The 17,604-nt window shown below is 36.7% G+C and overlaps 1 protein-coding gene and 1 pseudogene across 24 annotated transcripts in view; one reads left to right on the top strand and one right to left on the bottom strand.

The window, feature by feature from the left end:
* The window catches only part of Slmap (sarcolemma associated protein), a 140,755-nt gene that overhangs the window by 36,716 nt on the left and 86,435 nt on the right, over nt 1-17,604 (top strand). The window lies entirely within an intron of this gene.
* LOC104854282 lies at nt 9,656-10,235 on the bottom strand (annotated as a pseudogene).

Here is a 17,604-nt window from a genome sequence, read left to right as displayed (position 1 = left end):
GTACAGGGATCAAACTCAAGATGTTGCATTTGCCAGGCAGATGCTGTGCTGCTGAGCTACATCCCTGACCGTTTCACTTTCTTGGTTAGGTTAATTCCTACTTAATTTTTCTTGTTGGTGATTTCTTGTGTTTCTTGTTGATATTGTAAATGGTATTCCTATTTTCTACTCAGTAAATTCATTATTGGTGTGAAAGAACATTATTGATTTTTGTGTGTTGATTTTGTGTCCTGCTACATTTGATGGAATATTTGTGTTCTTCTATATAGAGGATCATGTCATCTGAAAATAATTTCATTTGACTTTTTCCTTTTCTGCATATATTCTGTTTATTTCTTTCACTTTCCCGATTGTTGTGGCTAATGTTTCAAGTACTATATTGAACTGAAGTGGTGATGTAGATATACTTGTGTTCCTGATTTTAGAGGGAAAGCTTTCACCGCCCCCATTTAATATGATGTTGGCAGTAGATTTGTCATGAATGGCTTTTATTAGATTGAGATAAGGTTCTTCTCTACCTATTGCCTTCAGAGTTTTTATCATGAATGGATGTTGGATTTTGTCAAAGGCATTTTCTGTGTCTATTAAGATGATAATAAAATCGGGATGTAGATCAGCTGTGCAGCACCTGCCTGGCAAGTGCCAAGGCCCTGAGTTTGATTCCTGGTAAAAACAAAAAAAATGATGATCGTGTGATTTTTGCTCTTGCTTCTGTATTTGTACTATATTACATTTATGATTCTATGTTGAATCATCTTTGCGTCCCTGGGATGAAACCAATTTGATATAATGTATGATCTTTTTGATGATTTCTTGCATTCTGTTTGCCTGTATCTTGTTGAAGATATTTGTGTTTATGTTAGAGAGATTGGCTGTAGTTTTTTATTTGTTGGATCCTTGTCTAGCATTAGATCTTCCCTGTAGTTCTTGTAGAATTCAGCAGTGAATCTGCTAGGACTTGGGCTTTTCTTAGTTCTCAGCATGGGCTTAAAATTTTGACATCTTTTCTGACACTTTTTTCCTCTATTGGGGATTGAACCCGGGTCTTCACATTGAGCTTTATCCATAGCCCATTTAGGTATGTATGTAAGTGTTGTGTATATGTGGTGTGTATTTCTCCTTGAGGCAGAGTCTTTCTAAGTTGCTTAGGCTAGGCTTAAACTTGCAATCTTTATCCTTTAGTCTCTCAGGATCCTGTGATTACAGGCATGTACTACAAGAGCTGGCTTTTCTGGCATCTTTCACATTATATATGTAATATGCCAGGAAAATCTTGTTCTATAAAAATGCCATACATACTATATTCTGTGTGTATTGTTGTATAAAAATTAAAGTTATGCTTTTTCAGTTTTACAGCATTGTTTTATTTAAGGAGAGGGATACTGAAGGTCATAATTACGGGTCCCTTGGTTTAAATTAACCCCATGTTACAACAAAATCAAAACTTCTGGTTAGTTTTCATTCAGAACTCAGTCCTGGATTTGATAGAACAAAGAATAATTGAGCTATTAGAAGATATTTTCAAGTTACTGATTTTATATCTGAAATGCGTGATTTAATTCTCAATTTTGTCATTCACATGTGTGAGGCAGTGCCAAGTTTACTAATCCATTTGAATTTGTTAAACTTTCCTTTTTCATCTTCCTTAATGCTTCTGTCTGGCAAATTCTGTTTTTGTGTGCTTTCCTCTCATTGTAGAGTAATACTGTAAAGTATATGTCTGCCTGTTTCTGTGGTCATCCTCCCCCATTTTATCTTTCTTATAGTCACTTCCACTAAATGATTGTGATATGCAATTGAAGATTTGTTATGCTTATTAAATAAAATTTTATATCCTTAATTAAAAATGTAAATATTTTCCTCCACAACTAGGGATTGGACTCATGGCCTTTGGATTGAGTTACATCCCCATCCCTTTTTTTTTTTGAGACAGGGGCTCATGAAATCACTAAATTGCCCAGAAAGAACTTGTGCTTGAGTTCCTTCTGTGCCAGCCTCCTAGAGTATTAAGATTAAAGGCTTGCACCTCCATGCCTGGTAAAAATTTAACTCTGAAGTTTTTCTTTTGTGAAGATAAGCATTGTGAACAATTTGTGCACATTTAAAAAGAAATTTCTATTTTCTAATGTGTAGCATATATCATTCTTTATACAAAAAGGATCACTGTATTTCTTCGTTATATTTTAATACCAGTACCTGTAGCACTCTACCTCATTATTTTGGATGATTTTCATGTATGTCACTAGATGATTATAATGCAGTTTCAGTGGGCATTAGAGTTGTTTCCAGTTTTTAAATTCTTTCAACTTTATTTCATGAAGGTGCTTATGCATTTGCAAAGTATGTGTGTGTATTTCATTGTTTCTGTAGGTTAGATTCCTGGATGTGGAATTATTGAGTCAAAGAGCATAATCATTTAATTTTTTTGTAGATGTTGCCATCTTTTTCTTTAAAAGTTGTTTGTCAATTTACTCTTATGCCCAGTATGAGAGTGTTGTTTTATCACATTCTGGCCCAAACCAAGTATATTGACCACTTTAATTGTACATCTTCCTGAGCTTTTAGTCTCTTGAGAGTTTTGAAGTTACTCACCTATTTGCTTCTTCTCATACATAACTTTTTAAAAAATGTAAAGTAGTATACTGGAATGTAAAGGGAAATCCTCACCTACCCTAATAGTTTATAGGCTAAACAGCATTTTGAGTTTTTAACAGAATGAGTTATGGCCTCTGTCACCATTATTCTAGGATTTGACATGGTTTTTAGTCCCGTTGTTCAGGGTCAGGTGTACGTAGAGCCTAGGTTTAGAAATGGACTTTACAACATTTGCTATTAATGCTATTTGCCTTAATTTATTCATGGACTGATTTATGCTGTTAATTGATCTGTAGCTTGCTGTTCTTGTGTGTGTGTGCATGTGTGTGTGTTTGTGTGTATAGTAGCTGAGTGGGTCTTTTGATATAACTTAATGATATATATATATGACCCATTTCATATTTTTTATAATTGGTTTTCAGTGCATGCTATGAGAGAAAGGATTAGGTGCTTTCCCTCTATCCATAGATTGTATTTATTTATGATAATATTCATACATAATGGGGCAGTGGTATACTATTTTTAATATTTTGTGCATTAGAATTCACCTGCTACTGATCTTTTTATATTCCTATCAGTATTTACTGTTTGTAACGAACTTTATTTTGAAGAACCTTAACCAATAAAGGAAAGTCACGAATCAGTTCTCTGAGTGAAGAAAGTCAAAGTGATTATATATTTATACATATCCTGTGATTTTTAACAATAAAAGCTACTACCAGTAGCAGTTCCTGTATTCAAATATTGTGCTAAACACAATGTAAACATCATTTAACCTTTATAGTTATAACAAATATTCTGAGGTAGGTACTGTACTGATATTATCTTCAATTTAAATATAACTAATAGGCTTAGATTAATACCTTGCTCATGGTTAACATTAACTTAAATTAGGAGGTGATAGGGCTGGAATTAAAAACTTTAATGTATACTGTAGTTCATAAAACTTGTTTGGCCTAATGTATGTTGAAACTATAGCTTCCATTCTAGAATGTGAACTATTTAATTTTTTTGCTTCTACATTAAAAATTATTTGACTTACTGGGACTTTCTGGCAAGAAATGAATGTCATATATAGGAAAAGATAGGATTATAACACAGTGCAAAGTGTCTTTTGGAAATTAGCTGCTTAATTTAGAAAAAGCCCAAGACTGATTTAGTTGAAGGAAGGTGTTTATTTAGTGAGAAATGTGAACTGAAAGGAATATCTTATTTGTTAAGATGTTTAAACTGAACTTCAGAAAGAAAAGGAGGCTTTTATGAGGTAGAATGTGTGGTTGAGTGGAAGGAAGGGCTTTTCAGGTCCCAAGAACAGCATTAGCAAACACTTAGAGGCTTAGAGGAGTAGAACTTGTTTAGGGATCTACTAATAGGCAAGGTTGGAATGGACTGTATGTACTTTTTGCAAGAGCAGATCAGGTTATATAGGGTGATTAGAATTATTTTGAAAGACTGTGAAAGTTACTGCAGCTCCTCCACTTGATTTTGAAGATAGTACGGGATCAGTAGCCCTTTTATAAAGTGAAACTATGATCCAGTTTGTGTTGTAAAAAATAAGTTTAGCATTAGTGTAGACAAAGGTAGAGTCATTTTGGCAATAGTTGGGGGCATGGGTTGGAGGAAAAGTAATTGGAAGACAGAGGCAGTTAGGAATTGAGAGATTGTACTGAATGACAATTTATAGAAACTGGTGACAAGTGTGGGTTATTGATATTATTTATTACTATTGTTAGCATAGTAGTCCCTCCCCTTATCTGCAGTTTTGCTTTATGTAGTTTTAGTTACCCAAGGTCATTATTTTTCAACCATTAAATGGAAAATTTCAGAAATTTTTCATAAATTTTGAATTGTATGCTGTTCTGAGTGGCATGATAAAAACTTTACAGTCCTGCTCTATCCCATCAGAAATATGAATCATCCATTTGTCCAGCATGTTCACACTATGTATACTACTACCCACTACTCACTTTGTGGCCGTCTCAGTTTTCCAAACTACTGTTGTGGCATGGCAGTGCTTGTGTTCAGCTGACTCCTATTGTACTTAATGACCACCCCAAGCATAATAGTAGTGTTACTGGTAGTAATTCACACATGCCAAAGAGCAACCATAAAATGCTACCTTTAAGTGAAAAAATAAACATTCTCCACTTAAGGAAAGAAAAAAGATCATACGCCGAGGTTGTGAAAATCTGTGGTAAGAATGAGTTCGCTATGAAACTGTGAGAAGGGAAAAGAAACTCATGCTAATTTTGTAGTTGCACCTCATATTGCAAAAGCTGACTTCTCAGTGCATGATAAGGGCTTAGTCAAGATGAAAAAGCATCAAATTTGTAGGTAGAAGACATAAATAGAAAATGTGAAAAAAAATGCACCTCAAACCTAAGGCAGCTACTTCAAAATTAAAAAACAAAAAAACAAAAAACAAAATGTGTTCCAGTTGACAGCAACATTTGGCATTATCCAAGGTTTTAGGTTTCCCCATGAATAAAGAGGACTACTATATTTAGTATTAACACTACTATTCATTTGCTGTGAGTAGTTTATGCTAGTCACATATTCATTCTATTGTGTCTGCTGGCTGAAAATTTCTAACCAGAGTTGCTCAAAAAATGGTGGGTGAATGATGCGATGAGGATAGGCTATAGATATTACTGTCAAAATATATTTTTTAAATGTTTGGTCCTTAATCAGTGGTTGTTTCATTAAGGGCTGGGGATATCACTAAATTTCAGTTCATAGGGCCAGGGATTTAGCTCATTGGTGCTGCTGCCTGCCTCAAAAGCGCAAGGTGACGAGTTCGATCCCTGGTACCAAAAAACAAAAAAAAACTCAGTTCAAAAATGTAAAAGAATTAGTGATTCTTAACTGGGTACATTACTCATCCCGAGAAGTAGCATCATGAGGAATCTTGGAAGTAGATTGTTTGTAAACATCTGAATCATGTGGCAGCAGAAAATTGGGAACCTCTGTACTATGCTCAACCCTGTAAGGGGTTTATTTTCTTTAGTACAAATAGTATTCCCATCTTGAATGATTATGTCATAAATTCCATTATTATTTCTAAGTTTGCACATTTTGTCCTCAGTAATTTTGTTTCCTTTTCTTTTTTGTTAATGGACCTTTGATTTATGACAAAGTAATTATAAGATTTTTCAATTGTAAATCCACAGAGAGGGATTCCCTACCTCACACCATAAACAATCAATTCTACAAGGCATTCTTCTTATGAAAAGCACAACTAAAAGATTACAGACCCAGGTTGTGGTGGCACACACCTGTAATCCCAGCTCTCAGGAGGCTGAGGCAGGAGGATCACTGTGAGTTTGAGACCAGCCTGGGCTACATAGTGAATTCCAGGTCAGTCTCAACTACATAGTGAGACACTGCCTCAAAAAAAACAAAAAAAGATTACAGAATACTCTTATGGCCATGTGATAAAGATTTCTTAAACAAGGTTGGCGGAGGGGACCTCAAATCCCTAGAAGGCAAAAATGAGGAAAAGCAGAGCAGTGGGGGTGAAGTGTAATCCTAGCTAGTCAGGAGGCTGAGGCAGGACAAGAGGATTCCAAATTTTCAAGGTCAGCCTGAGCAATTTACTGAGGTCCTGTTTCAGAGTAAACAATAGCACAATCATGCTGGCTCAGGCCTGTGATCCTAGCAACTCTGAGAAGTGAAGCAGACGGATTGCAAATTTGACCAACCTAGGCAATTTAGCAGGCTTAGCAAAACCCATATTAAAATAAAAAATAAAAAAGGAGCCAGGGTTCCGCCTCCTGATTCGAAAACACAAGGTCCTGAGTTAGATCCCTGGTACCACAAAAAAAGAAAAAAAAAGAAAAAAAAAAAAAAAAAAGCCAAGCGAGATGGCACAGCCCAGCACTGAGGGAGGCTGAGACAGAAGCATCATGAGTTAGAGCCCAGGCTGGGCTCCATAGCAAGGCCAGGTCTCAAAACACAAACAAGAGCCTCATCCATGAGTGTTACTAACTACTCCTACAAACCCATGGAAATGCCTCCGTGAGACCTAAATATGTAGATGGAGATATTTATAGCAGCGACAACTCTATGCACACAAATGGCTACCTCCAGCAGGAAAGGACCCAGCATGGCCTCCCCAGCAGACTTAGCACAGTCCTGGGCCTATGTCCTGGTCCTCAAGGGTCCCACCTCCTGGAATCCAGAGGTAGTGGTGGAGTCTGAGTCTCACTGGTGTCCAGGGGATCCAGGCCCAGGGAAACCACTCATCCTCCAGCCCAGGACCCACATGCAGAGCAGGAGCTGAGCAGGTGTGGAGCCTGGAGCAGTGGAAGAAGTAGGTGTGCTTGGTGTGGGATGGTGGGGAGCAAAGACCGGTAGCATCAGCCTAGGCTTGTGAGCCACACCTGCATGTGGAACTCCTTCAAGTTGAGCCTGGCTGCCAGCGCCATCTGGGTCTTCAGGGAGGGAGGGGTACTGTTAATCTTGAAATGTTTTTCCAGTTCGAGGTGGTTTCTTTCTGTAGATCTTGGCCATGAGACCCAGGAAGTCACTAGGGCCGTGCATCCTGGCTCCTCCTGTTACTGCACCTCTCCTTTTCTTGTGTGGGAAGGATGTTTGGAGGTGGGGATGGCTACCAGTGTGGCTCAGTGGCCAGGATGTGTGATCATAGGTTTGATCTCTAGTACCTGGATGTGTGTGTATTGAGGGGGTAAAATGGAGACATTTGAGTAAAGACCAAGGTGTTTTAAACAATAAAATTATATGCTAACTTAAGTGGTTATACCTAAATAATGGAGAAAGACATCATGATTATTTTTATTATCTTATAAATCACTTTTTTAAAACTATGAATATTAGGGGGCAGATGTATTATTTGCATCTTTTAGCATTTCTGCTGAATTTGTCAAATATATTATTTCATATGTGGGCATATTTTTCCTAAATGAGATCTTATTCCTATGGTTTGCCAAATTTACCAATTTTTAATTAAAAAATTGTTTTTAATTTCTTCTTTCCTGCCTCTTGATGACTGTATAGATCAATATTAACTATTCTTAGATTGAACCTATTATGTGACTATTATATAGTATATGAGGCTTTAACATAGTGACTTGTTCATTATTTCTTACAAAAACAATTCCAGTGATTTATTGTTATTTTGGCAAACAAAGCTAATATTCTATGGGTGAAGCTTTTTAACTGTCAGATAGAGTACTGGTACCCCCCCAAAAAAAGAGAACCCTAATATCTTCTTTTTCTTTTTCTTTTTTGGTACCAGGGATAGAACTTGGGAAGTAGGGGGCAGAAACACTAGTTAAATCCCCAACCCCCTAACATCTTTTTATTCTGTCCATTGGAGTTTAACAGATTGAGTTTGGGATCATAACTACCCAAGAGCCTAAAGACGAAATTGTTTGTTTCTTGCTGTCATTATTGAACCATGAGAGGGGATAGAACTTGGGATCTTGTGCTTGCGAGGCAGGCAGCAGAACCACTGAGCTAAATCCCCGGCCCCAAAACTTGTTGGTTTACCCATCAGTTTTAGGGCAAATAGGATAATCTACTCCAAATGAGAATTTTGTGTAGACTTTCCATAACCTAATCTCTCAGAATAACATTGTTATGATCTGTTTATGTGGTATCTTGCTGAAATTCTGCAATGTAGTTTACTTTGCTCTGAATTCTTAGTGCAAAACTCGCTTGAAAGCATATTTAAGAAAGTTATAATTCTAGCCATGTTTTGTAATGTTCTGATTATTCTTTTAAAACTTTCTCCTTCCCACCTTCTATTTCAATCCTTCCTAATCTAATCTCCCTTAAGTAGAGAGATAAAAATATTTTTTCTCATTCCTTTTCCCCGTGACCTACAAGAAAGATGTATTGTACAATAAAGGTGTCGGAAATGTCACTTGAAAGATAGAAAAAGTTCTGGTAAATTTATATTTGCAAGATATTTGGGTAAGATGTTAGCTCATTCTATTTTACTATTCATGTGAGATTTCATTTTCATGAAAACATTTCTTCAGTTTTTATATACATTTTCCTATAAATAAGACTTTTATTCTCTTCACCCCTTCAATGGCAGTTTTAAAATTTAAGCTCTTGTGTGCATGGTGCTTTGCTACAGAAAGCCAAAAAAATTTTGTAAATAAATAAATTTATATTGAACATGCATGTAAGGATGAAGTGCAAGTACTCTTAAGAAACACCTAAATTGATGATGGCAAAAGTGAACAAGTCATGCGTCTCCCTATCTTTAGTGACTCCCACTGCTGTTCATCCTATACGCAGCTGCTGGGTCATCTCCCTAAAACAATATTTCCAACAAATCTTTTAGTAGTGCCTTCTCTCTTAAATTTCAGTGCCTTAGTCTAGTGATGGTGAACCTTTTAGAGCTTTCATTGGTAACAAACAGCCCACTGTATTGCGCATGCCTTAGGTTCACCACCACTGCCGCTGAGTTCATTGCCAAGGCCCTCTCTTTTTTTTTTAATTAAAAGAATTAAAAAAAATTTTTTGGTGATAAAATATACCTTTATTTACTTTTTAAAGTCAGGGGGTAGTAAAAATTATTGCTAAAGTAGATATCAGGCAAACCGAAAGGTGCTTTAGAAATCCACTTACCTGTGAGTTTATTTAAACTAAGAGGAAGCATTCATAATGTTTTCATGCAATACACACTTGGTTCTTTAAATAACAATTGTGACAAATAGTAGAAAGAATTAAAGATTGCTGTACTTGTGATCCATACAAAACACCAACATTTTGGGTTGTACATAATTAAAGAAATACCTTACTTTCAAAATACTGTAATAGCCAATACACAGAGGCATGCCTTAGGTGGACATAGGAATGCAGTTTAGAAAAGAAAAAAAAAATCACACTGGAAGTATACAATTTCTTTAAAATAACTAATCAAGAAAATCAACACTGAACTTACATACTGATTTTACACAACTTCTATACAGTAGCTTTACTTAAATCCGAGAGCAAAAGTTAAGACTGTCCTCCCCAATTTCTGGTAAACAACTGTATGGTAAACTTTAGATCACTTTTACCTGGGAGTGGTCTGTTTAATATTTTATTTGAAAGAGGGCAGGCTTGGCACATTTATACTGATGTCACCAATGTTAATATTTCTTGGGATCTCAGGAAGATTCATATTCTTTACAGCTGATACAGCATGGGCTGGAGCTCCTGCTAAGCCAGCCTCAGATTTCTTCAGTTTATTCTGTGCATCAATTTATGTAATAGTTTCATTGATGTTGGTCTCCAATACCATCCCCCCATCACCATTTCCACAAGAATATTATGAACTTTGTCAACATGTAAAATTAAATCCAGTTCACAGACATTTTCAAAACATTTGTTTAATGTTTCCACGAACACTTAAATTAAATCTAAAATGCCAAGTTCGCTTTCTGAAGAATCCACACAGAAGACAAAATAGAGTGTTGCATAATGTCTATAAATCAGTTTGTTGTCAGATCCTCCAATTAATAATCCTACTTTAGGAAATTACAAACATTTTCATCTCTCTTAGATACCAAGTGGGAAGTCTCCCTGATGATTTATTGTTGTGTATCTTTACTGTAATGCTGGTAGAATTTGGAGAGCAGAGGCTTGCCGCGGTTATTGAAGATGAGGATCACCTTGATCATGGCTGGGTGGGACAGACCTGGTGGGGGCTGGAGGCTGGAGGCTGGAGGCTGGGGTGTGGGGCTCAAGATCCTTGCCTAAGAAAATCAGCCAAGGCCCTCACTTTAAAATGTCTTTGTCTTGCATTTTTTACTTGTTCTTTGATTTTTGTTATTCTTTGGGGCAGGACCTTAAACTTTAAGTAAATGTATTATAATACCTGTTCCTCCTCCTTCCCCCTCCTTTACCCCATTTTCCCTTTATTCCCTTCTTTCCCTTTCTCTTCTCCTCCTCAGCTTTTCATTCCAATTATCACCCTCACTTATAAGCCTTCTTAGCAACTGGTTATGCCTGACTGTATTTTCCATCAGCCTTTCAGGATTTTTTACTTAATTCATACTCTTACTTTTTTTTTAGTTTAGGGTTGCTCTGCATATGATTTTATGGACATGTGCCTCTCCAAGATGAGTGCCAAGTAGATGTTTCAGACTAAATGATTTGCACTAATGTTAGAGCTGGAGTTGAAATTAGCTTTACGTATTCTAACTTCTTCAGGAAATGAAGTAAGATTTCATTAAAAAAAAAAAAAAATTGGACCAGAAAATGTTTAGTTTGAGTAGGGGAGGAAGGCAGTATGGAAGTTTCATAGAAATAGTAGAGTCACTGGGTATGGTGATACATGCCTATAATCCTTGCACTCTCAGGAGGCTGAGGCAGGAGGATTGCCACAAGTTCTAGGTCAGCCTAGACTACATAGTGAGTTCAAGATCAACCTGAATTACATAGTGAGATCTTGTCTAAAAAAAAAAAAGGAATAGTAGTATCAAATCTACAAAAGCTGAGAGACCATGGCAATCTGCTTCATATGCCTGAGACTCAGTTTCTTAATCTATAAAATGGAAATGGTAATATCTGCTTGGGTACTGTTTTTGTGAGGATCAGAATAATTCATGTTGTAAATCGGGGATGTAGTTCAGTGGTAAAACACTTGCATAGAATGCATAAGAACTGAGTTTAACATCCAGTAGAGAGAGAGAGAGAGAGAGAGAGAGAGAGAGAGGGAGAACATGTCAAGAATCTGCATATAGTAAATGGTAGGTTTTATTATATATTAGGACCTTGTTTGGTTTGGCCCAAATAAAGATTTGTATATTGACTAATGGGAGTGATATCATAGAAAATGGTGGAAGCTCCAGGAATTGGCTTCTTCAGCAAAACATCTACTGTGGTGCTATGCACTGTCTGAATCTGAAGCAGCTGTTGCAGAATTCTGGAATGTAGTTAAACACTTGCAGCATCCAAGGGGAGTACTTGATGAAGAAAGAGGCTGGTAAGTTTTGGTGTTTTGCATAATGACTACGTTGCCTATCCCCTGCAATTTTGCAGCAGTTTTAAGAGATGGTGGCCCATGTTCTTGGTATGATTTGATGATCCAAGGGTGTGTAGGGACTTTCAAAATTAGGGATTTGGGGAAAGAACCCCCCTTTTTTTTCTCTCCTGGTGCCAGGGATCAAACTCAGGACCGGATAGGCACTACCGAGTTAAATCCCCACCCCAAGAACACCTTTCTTATTCCTGAAGGGCCAGTACAAAAGCTGACCATTATTGTAGTGGCTGAAGTGACTTACCTGGCATCAGAATAGGAAATTTAAGGAGAAGGAATCCCTACCCTTACCCCCATCCCCACATATACCTGTATCTTTTCTTAATGTGTCCAGACATTTAAAGAAGTCTCTGTTAGGTCACTGATGACTATGGAGATAACAGAACAAAGACTTCAGTGACCATATACAACAAAGAATATAGTCCTTGCCAAAAATACTTTGGAAAAGTCACCAAACAAATGGATGTCTGCAGCCTTCATCAAGTTAACAGTATCAATCCCAAGGAAGATAGGGGCCTGATTCTTCAGTTACTCCTTAACCATAATCAAGAATTTAGTTAAGGACAAGAAATTAAAAAGCATATAAAGGAACAGGACAGTGTTGCCCATTTACTTAGGGTAAAAAAAAATGTGATGGTACCTGTCCTTGGAAAGTCCTGGACTTTGGACTTAATACACAAAGCCTTTTAACCATCTTAAATATGCTAAAATACCTGAAGGAAACCATGGATGAAAAATCAGAAGAATGATGCCTGAATAGTGAAAAATATCAAAAGATAGAAATAATAAAAAGTATAATAGTTGAAATAATAATTCATTGAATGGTTCAACCACAGATTTGAGCAGGAAGAAAAAAGAATCAATAGGGCTAGGGATTTAGCTCAGTGGTTCCGCTGCCTGCCTGGAAAGCACAAGGTCCTGAATTACGATCCCTGGTACCAAAAAAAGGAAAAAAAATCAATAAACATGAAGATAGGGTAATTAAAATTACCCTTCTGCGCAGCAAAAAGAAAAACATATGAAGAAAAGTGAATAAAATCTATGGGCCTATGAGTCAGCCATCAGGTGTACCAACATATACATTATGGTAATGCTAGAAAAAGAAAAGGCGGGACAAAAAAAGAAGAATTTTATGTTTTGAACTTTTTTTTTTCTTTTTGTGAGACAGGGTCTTCTTGGATAGTTCACTCTGGCCTTGAACTCACTATGTATCCCAGGCTGGCCTCAAACTTGTGGTGATCCTTCTGTCTCAGCCTCCTAAGTGCTGAGATTACCGGTGTGTGCCATCATACCTGGCATGTTTTTAGCTTTTATACTTAGGTCTTTGATTAATTTTGAGGTTTCTATTTATTTGGTCATTTGTTTGTTTTTATACATGGTATGACCTGGGGGCCATCATTTTTTCCCTGTGGCTATTCAGCACTATTTGTCAGAGATTGTCCTTCTCCCATTCAGTTGAGTTAACTTCTTTGTGAAAATTCTCTTGGCCTATAAGTGATGGAGAACCTTTTAGAGCACTTGCAATGATACAGATAGCCTGCTGCAGCATGCATGCATTTACCACCATTGGCTAGATGTATGTGTTTATTTTTAGACTCTTAGTATTATTTCAATGGTCTGTATGTCCTTTGGTCATAACTACTCCTGTCTGATTACTGTAACTTTGCAGTACATTGTGGATTCAGGAAGTAAGCATCCATCAATTTGTTCTTCATTTTCAAGATTGTTTTGCCTATTCAAGATCTCTTGCTAATTCCATATGAATTTGAGGTTCCACTTTTCCATTTCTGCAGAGTGGCTGTTGGAATTTTAATAGATTGTGTAGAATGTTGGGTAATATTGGCACATTAACAATATTAAGTCTTCCAGTTCATGAACATGAGACATCTTTATATTTATTTAGCTGGTCTTTAATTTCTTTAAACAGTAATTTATATGTTCTATTGTATAAGTGTTTTATGTCCTTGGTGAAATTTATTCATAGGTGTTTTATTCTTTTAGATGCTATTACAAAGAGAAGTGATTCCTTAATTTCCTTTTTGGATTATTCCTTGCTTGCCTATAGAAACACAGCTCCTGGGATGAAAATGTAAATTGATTGTAAAGCATTAGCTTAACATACCTGAGGCCCTGGGTTCAGTCTTTAATACAGAAAAACAAACAAACAAATTGCTTTTTGTGTGTTGATTAAGTTGCAACTTTATTGAATTTGTAGCTCTGATGTCATTCTTCTGGCTCCATGGGGTTTTCTCCATATAGGATCACATCTGAGTAGGCATACAGTAGTTTACTTCTTCCTGCCCAATTTGGATGTCTTGTATTTCTTGTGACTTCTAAAACTTCATTACAGTAACGAATAGCAGCGGTAGAACTGGATATTCTTGTCTTGATCGTAGAAGGAAAACGTTTACCATTGTATATTAGGGTAACTGAATTTTTCATCAGTGATCTTTTTCATGTTGAGGAAGTTCCTCTAATCCTAACTTTCTGAATTTAATTTTGAAAGGATGATATATTCTGCCAAATGCCTTTTCTACATAAATTGAGGTGGTTGTGTAGGTTTCTCCCTTTCTGTTAGTGTGATGACTTATGTTGGTTGACTTTCTTAAGTTGATTAATCTGGTATAAATCCCACTTTTCAAGCAATGGCTGACATTTTGGGTTGTGATTTAGGAAAAATAGGGTTATGGGTATAGCTCAATATTACTGGTAGAACGCATACCTGGCCTGAACAAGGCCGTGGTTTAACCCCTCCCACCAGATGTTGCGAAGTTAGGCAGAACAGATAGGAACCTTGTTCAGCCCTTCAGGTCACCTCCAAACATGTTTAAATTGACACAGTAGTTTGTGACTAAGGTCTGTTCTAACTCCCTGTAGAATTAGGTACTGTACTAGGGTCCCACACTAAGAATGCATGCTGGTATCTTCAAGACTTCTTTAGTTCTAGAGAGGAAGATAGGGCAAAGGTAAGTAATGCTACAAAGCTTCTCTACCATTTTTAAGCTTTAAAAAAATTTTTTTAGTTAAATGTTTATTGTAAGCTTTCAAGTATTTTCTAGGGTTGTAACAAAATTAGTTCTTGGCGTTTTCTTGATTTTCAGTATTTTCAGAGCTGTCTGCTCCACCATTTTGCTGATGTCATCTTCTTCATTTAAAAATCTTTCTTTTTACCTTTCATTTCTTTTAAGGTCTTATGTTTAATGTATTCCTTTTACTTTGTATTTATTTCCTTTTTAATTTGTATTTATTTTACTTTTTTTTAGTTCTCACCTTTTGTAATTTTATGATTAATATTGTTTTTGTGTGTGTGTCTTGAATTATCTTCCTTTGTGTCTTTTAGCTTGTTGTTTTGAAATTGAACAATTTTGGTCTGTTTCTGAGGTTCATTATCTGTAAAGATGTTATTTTGTTCTTTATCCTTTTTATTTTCCTTAAAATAATTGTAGGGGATGTGACCTTCATAGGTTTTCTTGTTCGTTTTCAGGTGGAATTAGATTTTCTGTGCCTTAAAAAGAGGTAATGGTTCAGGGTAACTTTCTTAATTCATAGAGCTCCCTCTTCTGTTGTTTTTGTAAAATGTTGGATAATATGGTGGCCTCCTTTCCTCAAACATCCCCCCCCACCCCCTCCTGCCTCCCAGCTGGGCATTGAACCCTTCAGGGCCTCTTACATACTAAGCAAGTGCCTTTCAACACTGCTACACCCTTTTGTCTAACCCTTTTCCTACCTTATTTTGAGACCAGGTCTACACTGTTACCCAGGCTAGCTTTAGATTTGCACTCTTTCTTCTGTTTTGGCCTCCTCAGCTGGAATAAAAGTTGTATGTCACGGTGCCTATCTCCCTTTCCACTTTTATCTAGGCATTTTCTTTCTTTATTCTCTTACTGCCCCTATCCACTCAATTTTGGTTCTATTCCCAGTAGTTTTCCCTCACTGGGAGGCAGCTTGGTTGGTAGATTGGTTTTAAGAGTTTACATAAGGGGTGGGGATATAGCTGAGTAGTGGAGTCTGACTCAGCATGCACAAGGTCATGGGTTTAATCTCAGGCACCAGGGCAAAAAATATATCTATATCTATACCTATACTTATATTTACTTCTATACCTCCATATTTATATATCTCCATATACACATATATCTACATCTATTTCTCTGTACACACACAGACACACACAGACACATACACACACATTTGAGCCTTTTTCAGGACTTAGCCTTGCACTAACCTGTTGCTGGGTTGATCTAAACCTATGCATTTTCAGCTTCGTCTCTCACACTGATCTCCATATAGTCCAGTGGCTATTTTGGTGCTCTTCACAGGTCCCTCAAATGCTCCCACTGCTTCCCTATGCATTCTCCTACTGGGAATTGATTTGCTGTAGCCCTGTGGCCACATTGGTAGTTTTCCTGGCTCATTTGTATTTTGGGGTTTGTGTGGCTACCATGTTGCTTACTCCTAGCCACACTATTTGCTTTTAGATGGTGATTAAAGTAGATTAAAGGTTTCTGCTGCAACATCTGCCATCTACAAAGAATCCACCCTGCATTCATGTTTTTAAAAACTTCTCTGTAAGGAATTATAATTCGTGGTTATCTATGGCATGTCTACTATATTTGTGTTTTATCCTGAAGCTTTAGGTCACCTATTGGTGTTTGGGTATTGCAAACTTATCCAAATAGAAAGGATTAGAAAGCCACAATGTATCATTATAGTGGAAAAGAAAGTATTTGCAGATTGTGGCAAAGTTGAAAGTAAGGCAAAATTCATGTGTTTATGAAATAAATTAATTTACAGCTGGAACTTTCTGAATGTCAGAGCAAATGATGCAAACTGTAATACTGTACCAGTGTCATTGAAATTAATCGGCAAGAGACAAGAACAAATGACTGATGGAACAAAAAAAAAAGCTTTTCAGTTAAGGATCACTATCCTTGATCACAGTGTTTGAATTTTAGGGATTTTAATGTTTACTTGGGAAAGCAGGGAGTTGATTGAAGAATTAAACCCTGAAAACAATGATAGTACTGTTGAACTTTGACCACAAGCCAGAGAGGGCTTTACAAGTTTAGGCTTCCTTGCATACCTGCTCAACATCAAAATGAAGGTCCACTGGCTAGTGCAAACACTACAGCTGCTAGGACATTACTTAGGCTACTGGGAAAGATAATTAAAGTTTAAACAAATTTACTTTTTTTTATTTTGGCCAGAACTGATTTAGGGGGAAAAAAATCTCACAGGATAAAGAACAGATAAATCTCTAGGATTTATCTGTACAGAGGAAAAGAATATTTCTCATTTCAAAGTCACAAAGGACCAACTAACATACTTCCTTATTGGAAATGCCTCCAGGGACTGTAATAAGCCCAATCCCTTTCCAGTTTCTTGCAAACAAGTTGATACCTGTAAGTCTTTAGCAACCTAATCTCATAGTAAATAGAGTAACTTCTAGACAATGTAGATTTAATAGTAGATTGTTTTGTAGAAAGTACAAAACCATTATTTTTATTATCAATCTTTCAAAACAGGCAGGGTCAGATATTGTATCTCTGCAGGGAACTAAATGCAATCTAGCTCTGTACAAGTGCTTCAGAGAATCAGGGACGTAAGTGGAGGTTTTGTGATTGAGAGGGATCAGGGATAAAAAGAGTTGAATTGAATTCAGAAGGAGAACCAGGAGCTACATCACTTAGCACTCTATATAGGCTGTAGTGGTGAGGACTTTGGGTTTTATTTATTTATTTTGCAGAGCTAGGATCAAAGTTCCGGCCTTTCTGCATGCTAGGTAAGGGCTCTCTTACTGAGCCACATCCCTAGCCCCTAGGGCTTTGAATTTTATTCTAAGGTATATGGAAGCCTTTAGGTTGAGCACAGTGAAAGAGTGAACAACTCATGTAATTAACATGTTGAAACTAAATGGAGGCCAACGTGGGTACCATGATGAGGCTTGGATAGTAATACAGCTGTGTCAGAATGAAAAGAATTTGAGTTAATATATATATATATATATT

The sequence above is a fragment of the Fukomys damarensis genome, unplaced genomic scaffold (genome assembly GCF_012274545.1).
Source record: "Fukomys damarensis isolate Sample0158 unplaced genomic scaffold, DMR_v1.0_HiC HiC_scaffold_28, whole genome shotgun sequence".
NCBI classification, from domain to species: domain Eukaryota; kingdom Metazoa; phylum Chordata; class Mammalia; order Rodentia; family Bathyergidae; genus Fukomys; species Fukomys damarensis.
Note: the sequence above shows the minus strand (reverse complement) of the source record. Positions and strands in the feature narration are given on the sequence as shown.